General features: G+C 39.7%; 1 protein-coding gene and 1 pseudogene across 5 annotated transcripts in view; both read right to left on the bottom strand.

Moving 5' to 3' along the window:
- GLG1 (golgi glycoprotein 1) overlaps nt 1-12,834 on the bottom strand; it is a 148,144-nt gene that overhangs the window by 91,871 nt on the left and 43,439 nt on the right. The gene's annotated exons all lie outside the window — the stretch shown is intronic.
- LOC149744698 (STING ER exit protein pseudogene) overlaps nt 1-12,834 on the bottom strand; it is a 75,415-nt pseudogene that overhangs the window by 19,704 nt on the left and 42,877 nt on the right. The window contains exon 2 of the transcript XR_016390884.1: nt 1-12,834. This exon is cut by the window's left edge and continues 19,704 nt beyond it; it is cut by the window's right edge and continues 34,517 nt beyond it. The product of XR_016390884.1 is annotated as an STING ER exit protein pseudogene (transcript).

Consider the following 12,834-nt stretch of genomic DNA (forward strand, 5'->3'; position numbering starts at 1 on the left):
ATCCCACATGCTGCAACTAAAGATCCCCTGTGCCACAACTAAAGATCCCACATGCTGCAACTAAGGAGCCCACATGTAGCAACGAAAAGCCCACACGCGGCAAGGAAGATCCCATGTGCCACAACTAAGACTGGGTGCAGCATAAATAAATAAATAATTTTCCCCCCCTAAAAAAGGGGGGACTTCCCTGGTGGTGCAGGGGTTAAGAATCCGCCTGCCAATGCAGGGGACACGGGTTCGATCCCTGGTCGGGGAAGATCCCACATGCCGCAGAGCAACTAAGCCCTTGCACCACTACTACTGAGCCTGCACTCTAGAGCCTGCAATCCACAACTACTGAAGCCCATGCTCCACAACAAGAGAAGCCAACCGCAATGAGAAGCCCGTGGACCGCAATGAAGAGTAGCCCCCACTCGCAGCAACTAGAGAAAGCCCGCGCATAGCAATAAAGACCCAACGCAGCCAAAAATAAATAAATAAATTTATTTAGAAAAAAAAAAAGAAACACTGTAGAATCCGTTGATTCTTTAAATTATGTGTAACTTTTATAAAAAAAACTTAAAAAAAATAAAATTATAATAAAATTAAAGAATTCTGAAACTTCTTAAAGATACCTTGTTACTAAGTGTGCTGAGTTTATTCTTGTGAATCTCAAAACTTAAAATGGGTGAAAATTTACTACACTTCCTGTTAAGGCCTGATCTTGCTTAGAATCTCTACAGATTCTTGACCCAAACCACATGGCATACTTATACTACCTAAAACTCAGGTTGACTGTATTCAGTGTATATGGTATTTAAAGGGTAATTTCAGAGTTGGTAACTTATTGGATGTGGAAGTGAGGGAAAGAAGAATGAAGGATGATGGCTGCCCTACTTTACAAGTTGGGGAACAAAGTGGAAGGTGGTACCTTCCCTGAAAAGTGAAATTCAGGCCCATCAGGCTTGTATTAGCGGGTATTGAGCTCAGTTTCAGAGATGTTGAGACTGAGGTGCCTGTGGACATACCCTGCAGGTGTAGTTGGCAATATGTGTCTGGAGCTCAGGAAAGAGATTTAGGTTAGTGATAGAGATATGGTAATCATCACATTTAGGTCAGAATGAAATCACCTAGGCTGAGTGAGAACAGAACCCTTGATAGAACATTCAAGCCCTTGACTGAGGAGGTGAGTGAAAAACAACAGTCTGATAGGGAAGCCACAGAGAAATGTTTTAAGAAGGGAATGGTCACTTGTTGATGATTCCATTTATATAAAAGTAGATTAGTAGAGTCTAGGTAAAGGAATGAATGGGGATTAACTATAAATGGGCACGAGACATATTTCTGGGGTGATAAAAATGTTCTAAAACTGATTTATGGTGATGATTACACCATTCAGTAAAGTTGCTAAAAATCAATGTAAACTTGAAATTGGTGGATTCTGTGATATGTAAAATACACTTCAATAAAGCTGTTAAAAAAAAGATCAGGTTGAGTATTGCATCTTCCACATTGTGATGTGGCTGCTGTCCCTAGTGTGAGAAAATGTTTGCTGAGATTTACAGTAAACAAAATTATACGCTCCCGCACCAAGCCAGCTGGAAACCCCTCCCATACATATCTAAGCATGCATTCTAATTTTAAAAAGAGAGATGTCTTATTTATTAAAGTTCAGGGCAAATCTCTTAAGTTCAGAAAGTAAAATTTTGTACACATGTACAGAAAGCGAAAGTATTATGTAATAAGGAGATGGTCAACTCCCAACGAGGTACATTTGGAAATGTGAAGGGATATTTTTCTTTATCACATCAACTTGGGAGGGGGAGAAACACTAGCATTTAGAGGGCAATGTTTTAACTATCATTTACTGCTTTTAAAAACAGTAAATCAGAAATACATACTGGTCTTCATTTATACGTAATAAAAGCAGCCTCAATGTTATTGGGTCAAACAGTTGTAAGAAGGCATTCAACTTTTTATATGAATATAAAAAATATAAAAAGAGGCTGAGTATACTAAATGTCCTTCAATGTACAGGACAGTACTACACAAGGAGAAATGATTCCTCCAAAATGCCAAAAGTATTCCTGCTGAAAAACACTGATTTAAACCACGTTCCTATCTAGTAACACCTCAAAATGTAAAATATCTGTAGATTCTTATTCTAGAAATTTAAATATAAGGCATATACGTTAGTAACAAAACACTTCACCATATTCAAATTAAAAATATAATTTCCCAAAATTTTAACTTTGAAAAATCGCACATGACTATTAGATGTTCAAATTTTAGAAATACTGTAACATAAATTATTTAAAGATATTTAATTTTTCAGTTATTTGTCACTTAGCTTGAACCAGCCTTATAAATTTCTCTGAGCTTTAAGCACTTTTTTGACAGACCAGGCAATAACATTTATAAGCACTTTGCTGTAACACCAAAGTTTTATATTTTCCTTTGAGTCTTTAGAAATTTTAATTTCAGGAGCTGCCTCAAGATACAACCATAGTATACTGTATATCTTTTCAGTAAAGCATTATACTGTATTATAACCTGCTTATATGTTTCTGGAGGGTGGAATTTTGTCTATTCCATATACACATTGCCCAATACAATTAACACAGTTAATGCTCAATAATATATGTTTCAAGAATAACTAAATAAAGTTATTGAAAACTACAGACATAATCTATATGATGAACAAAACTTAGCTGTGTGCCTTTATTTTCAGAAGAATTAGATAATTTTATACTGGAAAGCCTTAATAGTAATTTTATAAGGTAGAGAAGTGTTTGGATGAACACTTGAACTAAATGGCTGCTCCAGCCATAACTAAATGGATGCTCCAGCCATAACTAAATGGCTGCTCCAGCCATAACTAAATGGATGCTCCAGCATAAAAGAGACACAGAACAGGCAGCAGAGGGTGGTTATTTGGAAAACACTGCACACCTATCCAACAAAGGACAGAATACACAGAAGCGAGTAGAACAGCAATTATTCCCTCTTTCTTTCACATTCTAAACTCTTTCCATCACAGAGAACTACAACTTTCAGCCCATCTTCCTACACTTACACCAACACCTAAGATTAATATTTGCAAACCCTTTTCCTTCTGGGTGTTTGGTCAGGGGAGGGGGGTGAGCGAGAGAGGAGATAGCTGTGGAGGGGTACTAGCAGTTAAGGAGCACTGAAACACTTACTGACTGTATTCTAAAACGTACATATTTTCATTTCTTGCAGTAGTCATTCAAAAGCTTCTTTCTGAGGCTGGGTAAGAGATTCCATAAAGTTTTGAGTATGTGTTTTCATAATGTGGTCAAATGTTAAAGCTGGTAGGAAAGAGGGCTACAAGACTCAACTGATAGGATGTCCTGGAATCTTAATATATCTTGGTCAATATGTTGGCTTAAAAAGATAAGCATATGGGGAGCAGCAGCTCTGCTTCATGGCAGGCAACGTCTCCACAGGGTGTGGGTTTCCTAGTGGGACAGCAGTCACACCATATGGTGCTGCTTTTATTGGCATGGGCAGGACAGAAGCTGCCAAAAACTGAATGTGCTATTTTGGTCCGTAAGACGTGATAAGTCCAAAATTTAAAACATAAGAATCTTTTAATTAAAAAAGATTTTTTAATTTTACGATTTCAAAAATATTGGACTCTCATAATTCAAGGCTCAATTGGGTAACAGCTCTCAGCCTTTGAAATAAGACAAAGATTCAAACAAAAGTCAAAAGATGGGGAATAAGCTTGGCAACAATTCTTTGAAAAAAATTTTTTTTAAGATTTAAACAAAACTTCTCCATAGTTATACTATAAACATAAAGATGCTATGTATAGAAACAGCTTCTGGAATACTATGCTGTGATAACATCAAACACGGGCAGTAGATGTGAGAAGCTGAAAGACGGTTCACCAATGGGATGGATTCTATATTTCTCTCTAACTACTTCTCCAAGTTTCTGCATAGTAACACACCTCCAACTTCTCAAATAAGCTGATCTAACGTTTGGAGTTAGGACAACCTTGGAAATATTCATGTTGAATCCACAGACAAACTATTTAACCCTTACAAACTCAGCCCTAGATCTGAGTAACTAGGTCCAAGATTCTAAAAACAACAACTTCAAATGCTATATTGAGGCTGGTAACATTAATTTCAGAAAAGCAATTTTTGAGAGCTTCCACACTTGTTTCAATGCTGGCCATTCCCCCACACCTGCTCCTTTTCTGAGAATCAGGTTAATTATACATAATAAAAATAGCTTCTAGTTTGGCCTGAGATGACAAGATAGGTTTTATGAACTGCTTTATATAAGGCAAGAAAAATTTTAAGATAAGGACTAGGTTAAATCTAAAATTATGAGAACTTCATTTTCCTGCCCATTCAATTTCTTGAACAACAATAAACAAATTATCTAGATTAAGGTGAATTGTAAACTCAAATAACATTCACCTAAAGAGGGCTTTTGTCTGGGCAACCCAAATATGTAGGAATATTCATATAAGCTACTGTGATTCTCAAAGTGCATCAATATCAGCATCTGCAAATTCCTGGACCTACTGAATCTATGTTGTAACCAGGCTTCGAAGTGATCTGATGCATGCTCGAGTTTAAGAACCACTGAAGTAACAGTACTTGGACTCTCGATCTGAGAAGGACAGAGTATGCCAAATACAGATCACGCTGCTGAAAGGCAATTTAGCAACTTTGGTTTATTCTGTCATGCTGGCTGTTGTAACTTCCTGAGAATATTAATGCCTAGAAGTCATAAATTAATCAGAGGACTATGACAGGATTATCCGAGAAATGCTTTTAGGGTTTTACAGAATTGTATCTTCTCATCCTTTCAAATGCTATACCTTTTTTTTTTTTTTTAATAAAAGAAAATCTAACTTTAAAGTGTCGGTTGAGTTGTGTGCACGCGTGTGTGTTCGGGGGCAGAGGGGCGCACCTTTAGGTGTCATGGCAAAGGCTATAATGATGTTAAACGGCTAATTTCAAATGAATGAGGTAAATCATGTGCCAGGAGAATTATTGGGGAGAGAAAGGAGGAGGAAGAAGGGGAAGGCATCCTTTTAAAACTACTTTTTTTCACCTGCAGGCTCTTAAAAATTCTACCCATTCCTCCAAGGAGGCACAACAGAAGCTAGCCTAGAACAGGAAGTTAATTACAACTAAAAGAAAATGGCAAACACCTTTCCAGTTTTTCTTTTCTTACCAGTCCTATACCTATCCTCCTGAGGAGTTAAGTTTTAACCAAAGAAGTTTCAAGTGTGTATAGCTTAAGACACTGCTATGGGGGCTTCCCTGGTGGCGCAGTGGTTGAGAGTCCGCCTGCCGATGCAGGGGACACGGGTTCGTGCCGTGGTCCGGGAAGATCCCACATGCCGCGGAGCGGCTGGGCTCGTGAGCCATGGCCGCTGAGCCTGCGCATCCGGAGCCTGTGCTCCGCAACTGGAGAGGCCACAACAGTGAGAGGCCCGTATACCACAAAAAAAAAAAAAAAAAAGACACTGCTATGACCTAGTTTGGAGGAGTGGAAAATTGACTATATTTTCCACCAAAGATCACCGTTTTTTCTTTCAAATGTCTTGACTTGGAAGATATGAACTCCGTTAAGTTATAGGTCCTTTTGCTTAAGCCAGTGTTCAACCTCTGCTTTGGTTCTAAGTTCCTTTACCAGGTTTGTTTTTTTTTCTTAATATTTATTTATTTCCTCATTCATTCATTCATTTGGTTGTGCCAGGTCCCAGTTGTGGCAGGCAGGCTCCTTAGTTGCGGCTCGCCAGCTCCTTAGTTGCAGCAGGCGGGCTCCTTAGTTGTGGCATGAGAACTCTTAAGTTGTGGCATGCATGTGGGATCTACTTCCCTGACCAGGGATCGAACCCAGGACCCCAGCATTGGGAGCACTGAGTCTTAACCACTGCACCACCAGGGAAGTCCCCCTTCACCAGTTTTGAAAACATTTTAGTGTAGTACAAACACTAACTTATACACTAAGGAATTAAACAAAGAGTGGAAGAAGTCTTTGAAGAATAGTTGTCATTTGAGCTGGGCCTTGAAAGATGAGGGGGGAGTTACAATAGATGAGAAGGAAGAGAGATTTCAGGCTTAGGGAACAATGTTCACTCCTTCACAAAGCCCAGGTGACTCTGAGGTAGGTGATGGAGACACAGTGTTGTACAAGACAGACAACGGCATTACCTTGTGGAGCTTTCATGTGAGAGGATGCGATAAACAATGAAAAAATAGGCAGACAACTAAAATAATGGCTAATTTTGCCGTGAAAGAAACTGGGGAATAAAGAGTAACAGTGGAAATTTTTACTTTAGGTAAGGAGGGCAGGAAAAGTTTCTCTGTGGAGATGTCATTTAAGCCTAGATCTAAACGGAGAGGATGTAGCTATGAACAAGTGGGTGGGGAAAGTGGGGGTGGATGGAGAGTATTCTAGGCAGAAGGAACATCATATTGGAAAGAGTCTGGCATGTTTTAGCAACTAAGGAGTGCAGGTATGGACAAAGCCTAGTGAAAAGTAAAGTGGCAGAAAATACATTCAAAAAGAAGTCAGGAAAGAATTTGGATTTTACTTGAAATGCAGTGAGAAAGTGTTAAAAGAGTTTAATCAGGGGATAGACGTGATCAAATTACTTTTGCAAAAGAGATGCTGTTTATTTATTATTTTTCTTTTTCTTTATTTTTTATTTTTTTGGCTGTGCCATGTGGCTTGCAGGATCTTAGTTCCCCGACCAGAGATTGAACCCAGGCTGACGGCAGTGAAAGTGCAGAGTCCTAACCACTGGACTGCCAGGGAATTCCCTATTTATTACTTTTCAATAAAATTATTTTTAAAAAAAAACTTCGAGGTATACTTTGGGTAAATATCTAAGGCTGGAATTTCTGGATCATATGTTAAGTGTATGTTGAAATATAAGAAAATTCGCTACTATGTATAAAATAAATAAGCTACAAGGATATATTGTACAGCTCAGGGGATATAGGCAATATTTTATAATAATTTTAAATGGAATATAATCTATATAAATTGTGAATCAGTATGTTGTACACCTGAAACTAATATAATATTGTAAATCAACTGTACCTCAATAAAAAAAATTTTTTTTAATTCAGTTTTCCGAAGTGGTTACACCAATTTACAACCCACCCACTAGCAATGCATGAGAGTTCTAGTCGCTCCACCTCTTTGCCAACAATTGCTCATGTTTTTAATTTTAGCCATTCTAGTGGATAGTAAGTGGTATCTCATGGTTTTAATTTGCATTTCCTTGATGACTAATGATATACAGAGTTTTTCCAAGTGGTAAGTGGCCACTAATATCATTTTTTTGTAAAGCATTGTTCATATCTTTTTATTTTCAAAAATTGAGTTTACTATTATTGAATTTTAAGACTTGATTTATTCTAGACACATCATATGATGGATATATGTTTTACAAATATTTTCTCCTAGTCTGTGGTTGCCATTTCGTTTTCTGATAGTGCTTTTTACTTTTTTCAATTTTATTTATTTTTGGCTGTGTTGGGTCTTTGTTGCTGCGCGCAGGCTTTCTCTAGTTGCGGCGAGCAGGGACTACTCTTCGTCACGATGTGTGGGCTTCTCATTGCAGTGGCTTCTCTTGTTGCAGAGTATGGGCTCTAGGCGCATGGGCTTCAGCAGTTGCAGCACACAGGCTCGGCAGCTGTGTCTCGCAGGCTCTAGAGTGCAGGCTCAGTAGTTGTGGCACATGGGCTTAGTTGCTCCGCGGCATGTGGGATCTTCCCGGACCAGGGCTCAAACCCGTGTCCCCTTTATTGGCAGGTAACCACTGCACCACCAGGGGAGTCCCGATAGTGCTTTTTAAAGTGCAGAAATTTTAATTTTTATGTAATCAAATTTATCCATTTTTTCTTTTTATAGTTAGTGCTTTTATGTCTTAAGAAATCTTTGCCTACTCCGAGTTGATGAATATTCTGTATCTTTTCTAGAATTTTTATTTTTAGCTTATTAAAAAAAAAGAGAGAGCAGGCCCAAAATGGCCCCACATCAGCAAATCAAGACAATACCTAACCTAACTGCAGTTTCAGTCTTTACCAGGAATGTAACCTTTAACCAGTCAATCTGGTTAATTACTGGTGAGCACTAGTGAGGTAATCTGCCTGAGACCCCTTCTGTCCCCCAAAGGAAGGTGACCTTGCCTGAAACAACACACTCTTTGCTAGAAATTTCCTTTTTCTGTCCCCTTTCACCTATAAAAGCCACTCATTTTGTATAGCTCTTTCAAGCTCCTTTCTATTTGCTAGATGGGATGCTGTCCTATTCATGAATCACTGAATAAGGCCAGTAAGATCTTTACATTTTTACTCAGTCGAAGTTTGTTTAAAAAGCTTTTAAATTTATATCTATGATCCATTTCAAGTTATTTTTTGTGAAGGTGTGATGTAAGGCTGAAGTTAATTTTCTTCCCATATAAACACAACAGAGTCCTAAACAAATTGTGCTTGAACAACTATCCTTTCCTTTTTCATTGGCATCTTTGTTGAAAATCATTTGATCATGTAGGCAGATAGGGTAGAGGATCCCCGGAGGAAAAGAAGCAGATACAGCCTTTTTTGACATAAAAGAAGGCATTTTAGGCCTAAGCCATTTTGTAATCTAAGCCAGGCCACAATGCTTGCCCTTAACAGGTCTCAGCAATTAATGATCCTAAGTGAACAAAGGAATGCAGGAACAGAGGAAAAGCAGTCAAGAAACAATAATTCAGGGACTTCCTTGGTGGTGTAGTGGTTAAGACTGCGCACTCCCAATGCAGGGGGCCTGGGCTCCATCCCTCGACAGGGAACTAGATCCCACATGCATACCGAAACTAAGAGTTTGCATGCCACAAATAAGGAGCCTGTGTGCAGCAACTAAGAAGCCCACGAGCCGCAACTAAGGAGCCTACCTGCCACGACTAAGACCCGGCACAACCAAATAAATAAATATTAAAAAAAAGAAAGAAACAATAGTTCAGCAATAAAACAGAGTCCTAGTTCCTTCTCAAGGGATATAAATGACAATCTGATACATATCTTTGAGCTGTTCAACAGGAACTAAGGCCCCATCCAGGTGGAGAATGGCAACTACATGCTAAGAACCCCAGACTGGCCAGAATCTAAGGAATTATAATGGTGACCTTTTCTGACCCTCATGACTTTAATCAGCTAAAGCTTGGACTCAACCTCTGCCTCAGTTCTATGCTGAATTCTCCTCTGTTCAAGCCCCTTCATGAATATGCATGTACCCTTAGCTTAAAACTTCCCCAGTTTTGCTGTTCAGGGAGACACTGCTTTGGGAAAGATCTCCCGTGTTCTCCTCCTTACTTGCTACAAGTAACAAATCCTTCCTTCTCCCAGTCTTTGGCTTGGTTGTATCTTTTGGCTCAACACCCACCAAGAGGTGAAATCAGTTTTCAGGTAACAATCAGGCATATGTGGACCTATTTATCAACTTTCGATTCTGAACCACTGAATAGACAGTATTTTAGGCTTGGGGGCCATATATAGTCTCTGTTATACTCAATTTGGTAACTGTAGATCAAAAGCAGCCCTAGGGAATACGTAAACAAATAGGTTTAGCTTTGTTTCACTAAAATTTTACTTACAAAACACACAGCCATTCTGTCGACCCCAGGTTTGTAAGTTTATCTTTCTGACAATACCATACTGTCTTTTTTTTTATATATATATTTATTGGCTGTGTTGGGTCTTCGTTGCTGTATGTGGGCTTTCTCTAGTTGTGGTGAGCAGGAGCTACTCTTCATTGCGGTGCGTGGGTTTCTCATTGCGGTGGCTTCTCTTGTTGCAGAGCATGGGCTCTAGATGCGTGGGCTCAGTAGTTGTGGCAAACGGGCTTAGTTGCTCCGTGGCATGTGGGATCTTCCTGGACCAGGGCTCGAACCCGTGTCCGCTGCATTGGCAGGCGGATTCTTAACCCCTGCGCCACAAGGGAAGCCCTACCATACTGTCTTGATTACTTTATAGTAAATCTTTATAAGTGCTGAAATACAAGTAATGCAAGTCATCCAATTTTATTCTTTTTCAGCTGTTTAGCTATTCAAGCTCACTTGCATTTCTATATAAATGCAAGACTCAGCTTGTCAGTTTCTATTACCTAGCCCCCCAAAAAAGCCTGCTGGGATTTTGACTGCGATTGCATTGAACAGATCTGCAGGTCTTCCAAATCTAGGAAGAATATTATCTCTTTCTGTTAAGTTGGATCTTTACTTTTGTGGACAAAGGATGTTGCCTGCCATTCCAGTAAACAAACAATGTTGCCCGTCATTCCAGTAAACAGCAAATGTGGCCACCACCAAGCCACCAGCCACTGTAGCCCCCGCCCCGCCACAGTGCCATAGTGTGCTATAAGGGGAATTCAGGATGGAGAAAAAACAGGATACTGGCCCTAAACAGTTAAGATGCGTATCTAAGAAATAATTTCAATGAGCCCAGACTCTAGCTTCTTCCCATACACAGAAAAGCAATAAAATCATTAACTTGAAATGTCTGGGGGTTTTTTTGTGATTGGCAGTAATCTTTTGATGTTCAACTACATGATTCTTTTTCAGCAAAAATTCCTATATATCCTAGCTCCTCCCTTTCCTCTTTGGAACAGTTCCTCAGAGCTATCTGAGAGGCTGTCTCCTGGGCTATAGTCCTCAGCAAGGTCCCGAAATAAAACATAACTTGCAATTTTTAGGTTGTGCATTTTTCTTCAGTTGACACTTTCTTTGAGCAAATTTATTCTTATGTATTTTTTAATGCAAATGTTAATATCTACTAAGCACATAAAAACAAAGCAGAGGGCTTCCCTGGTGGTGCAGTGGTTGAGAATCTGCCTGCCAATGCAGGGTACACGGGTTTGAGCCCTGGTCTGGGAAGATCCCACATGCCGCGGAGCAACTAGGCCCGTGAGCCACAACTACTGAGCCTGCGCGTCTGGAGCCTGTGCTCCGCAACAAGAGAGGCCGCAATAGTGAGAGGCCCGCGCACTGCGATGAAGAGTGGCCCCCACTTGCCGCAACTAGAGAAAGCCCTCGCACAGAAAAGACAAAACACAGCCAAAAATAATTAATTAATTTAAAAAACAAAACAAAACAAAAAACAAAGCAGAACTTATGCTTTTTTTTGGGCTTCGCAGCACACGAACTTAGTTTCCCCGCGGCATCTGGGATCTTAGTTCCCCGACCAGGGATCGAACCTGTGTCCCCTGCATTGGAAGGTGGACCACCAGGGAAGTCCCAAGCAGAGCTTACTCTTTGTGATATCAGCTCTCAGATTCTCCTACGTTAACTGGGTGTCAATTTAGTTCTGACACTGTGAAATAAAATTCATATTCTATGGCAAGACAAGAAAAATTTAAACATAAAAAATTTTCTCTGCCCTCTGGCCTCCTCTCTCCCCGCCTACTGTGTATCTGCTTTATGCATCAACCAAACCTCCCCCATCAGAAGAAATACCTGCTCAAGTGAAGCAAAGAGCAACATTCTCCTAAAATCAACAAGACAACTCCTTAAAAGATAACATTCCTTCTTGATCTTGTAAGGGCCATGCTTAGATCTGGATTGTGTAAACTGTCAATAATACGTCATTTAATGTACAGCCCTCCGTCTAAAAAAACTTATGTAACTGTGTTTTGACTTCCAATGGCAGGAACAGTTCTGGGAACTTTCTGAGATGCTCTTCCCAAGTTATAATCCTCAAATTTGGCTCAAATAAAATTTTCCACTACTTTCATATACTGACTACTGATTAATTTTCATCATCACACTAACTACCCAGAGTTAGGGCAGACCCCACAAATTGAGGGCTCGGTTTCACAAGACTGCCCTTACTTCAGATGCCAGTCATGAATCTCAGGTCCCAAGGACATTTGTAATTCTTCTGACTTGGCTACAAGTTTGAGGGTCCCCATGACCCCCTCCTCAAGTTTAATAACTCTCTAGACCAAATCACAGAACTTAGGAAAACATTTTACTTACATTTACCAGTTTATTATAAAAGATACAACTCAGGAACAGTCAAATGGAAGAGATGCCTAGGGCAAAGTGAGGGAAGGCACCACACAGCTTCAGGCCCACACAGGGCATGTCACCTCCTGGCACCTTGATCTGTTCACCAACACAGAAGCTCCCCAGGTCTTCTAGTTTGAGTTTTTATAACGCTCAGTCTCCAGAGAGCCATCCCACCCCATCCTTGGAGGCTGGTGGGTGGGACTGAACGTTCCAACCTTCTAATCATTCCTGATGACCGGCCCATTCTCAGGCTATCCTGGGACCCTGTCGCCCCGTCGTAAATCACTTCATTAGCATAAACTCAAGTGTAAAGAAAGGGGCGTGTTATGAAGTAACAAATCCTATTACTCAGGAAATTCCAAGGGTTTTCAGAGCTCTGTGCCAGGAACTGGAGACAAAGATCAAATATATATTTTATTATACCACTCTTTTAAAAAATGAGGAGGTGAAAAACAAATTAATCACATGGGACTGAGTGAACTGATGAGGATGAGTATACTTTTTGTGACTTTCTGCTTGAATAAAAAAAAATCCCACAAGGACTCAAGGCAAAAAATATACAAACCAATTTTCACTGCAAAGTAAAGGAGCTGTTACAGTGGAGGATTCCTGGACTGAATGTCAATATCATGACATAGTATGAGTGTGTTTCGTGTTTGGTAACTGCAATCATTGTTGCTCTTGTTGTGGTCATCCAGTTACAATGCTTGGTGTCAGTTTATTTATCTCTTGTAAAAATAAAATACAGTGTGTGTGTGTGGAAAAAAAAAAAAAAAAAAACGAGGAGGGAAACCTGGTTTCTT

Source organism: Delphinapterus leucas, chromosome 20 (genome assembly GCF_059928025.1).
Source record: "Delphinapterus leucas isolate spDelLeu-1000000601 "Yukka" chromosome 20, BTC_Dleu_Yukka2, whole genome shotgun sequence".
NCBI classification, from domain to species: Eukaryota; Metazoa; Chordata; class Mammalia; order Artiodactyla; family Monodontidae; genus Delphinapterus; species Delphinapterus leucas.